General features: G+C 37.7%; 1 long non-coding RNA gene across 1 annotated transcript; it reads left to right on the forward strand.

Annotated features, from left to right (window-relative positions):
* The first annotated feature begins 42 nt into the window (after positions 1-42).
* On the forward strand, positions 43-941 carry LOC112077968 (uncharacterized). The gene is made up of 3 exons (XR_002895556.2): positions 43-300; positions 427-457; positions 855-941. It is a non-coding gene; the product is annotated as an uncharacterized lncRNA (long non-coding RNA).
* Positions 942-1,223: the final 282 nt, after the last annotated feature.

The following is a 1,223-nucleotide window of genomic DNA, read 5'->3' on the forward strand; positions in this document are numbered from 1 at the left end:
GTATAACCACTAACTAATTTGGTCATGATACACACTTATCTCTTTCTGCATATGTACATCTCTTATAACCTGGTATTATCTCTTTGCTTTCTGCATGAAAGTGTTTGCATCAGAGCTGTGATGGTTGCTAGGGCAACAAGATTACATGTAATTATAAATACAGACTGTTTCTTATAATAACTGTATTCCCTATCTCCTCACAGAGACCTCTGCTGCCTGTTGGGTTCTACTGGTCATTCTATGTCTGATTGTTTCTGCTGCACTTGGATGGTTCTGGTGGAAATACAGACAGTTTCCTTGGTAATATCAACTACTGTAATACCATGAACTGAATTTTGCATTGTGATAATAATGCATTTGCATAAGATAATCATATATTGATTTTGCTCAAGTTAATATATATTATTTTCCTGGACTATATCCCAGGAGTTCAATCATGGCCAAGGCACCAGAACAGGTATAATGTGGTTAGTGAGTAGTTACAGATGTTGGATCTTAATTTGAGTCAGTTTGCTACAGCAGGAAAATAATCATGCAGCAACAGGAAATGTGAATTATTTTGAGGATTTTAATTCATGGAAATTCTTGTAAGGGTTGATACATTTTTCATGAGGAAAATGTAATCTGAAATTTCAAAGTGGAAACTGCAAACTTTAGAAGCCTTTTTAAACCTCAAATACACTACAAGTGTTAAATGTCTTACATTGCAGGGAAGTTCTCCAGTTCTCAAATTAAGATGCTACATATGTATTTCACTGTCCTCCATTGTTTTGTGACTAAACTTATGAATTAGGTTTCTCATTAGCCACTGGTTTCTATGTAATGATACTGTAATAATGTCTGTTTGATTCCAGACTATATCAGTATCTTCCAAGACGAGGAGACATGACAAGGTTGAGGAAGGTGAAGATGACTCATTGGCTGCAACTGTCCAAACCAGGAAGGAGCCTTAGGAGGAAGAAGAAGTATCATTATGTAGGGAACAATATACCATGTATATGCATGTCAATCTCTCCTGGCTGAAAGTGGAGGAGAGATTGACTTCATCACTACTTTTATTTATGAGGGGTATTGACAGGTTAAATGCACTGAGCTGTCTGTCTAAACTACTGGCACACAGCTCGGACACCCATGCACCCATTTGTTTCTGGTGTCCGTTGACAGCTCTTTAGTCTTGGCCATAGTGGAGTTTGGAGTGTGACTGTTTGAGGTTGTGGACAGGT

The sequence above is a fragment of the Salvelinus sp. IW2-2015 genome, unplaced genomic scaffold, assembly GCF_002910315.2.
Source record: "Salvelinus sp. IW2-2015 unplaced genomic scaffold, ASM291031v2 Un_scaffold5103, whole genome shotgun sequence".
Taxonomy (NCBI): Eukaryota; Metazoa; Chordata; class Actinopteri; order Salmoniformes; family Salmonidae; genus Salvelinus; species Salvelinus sp. IW2-2015.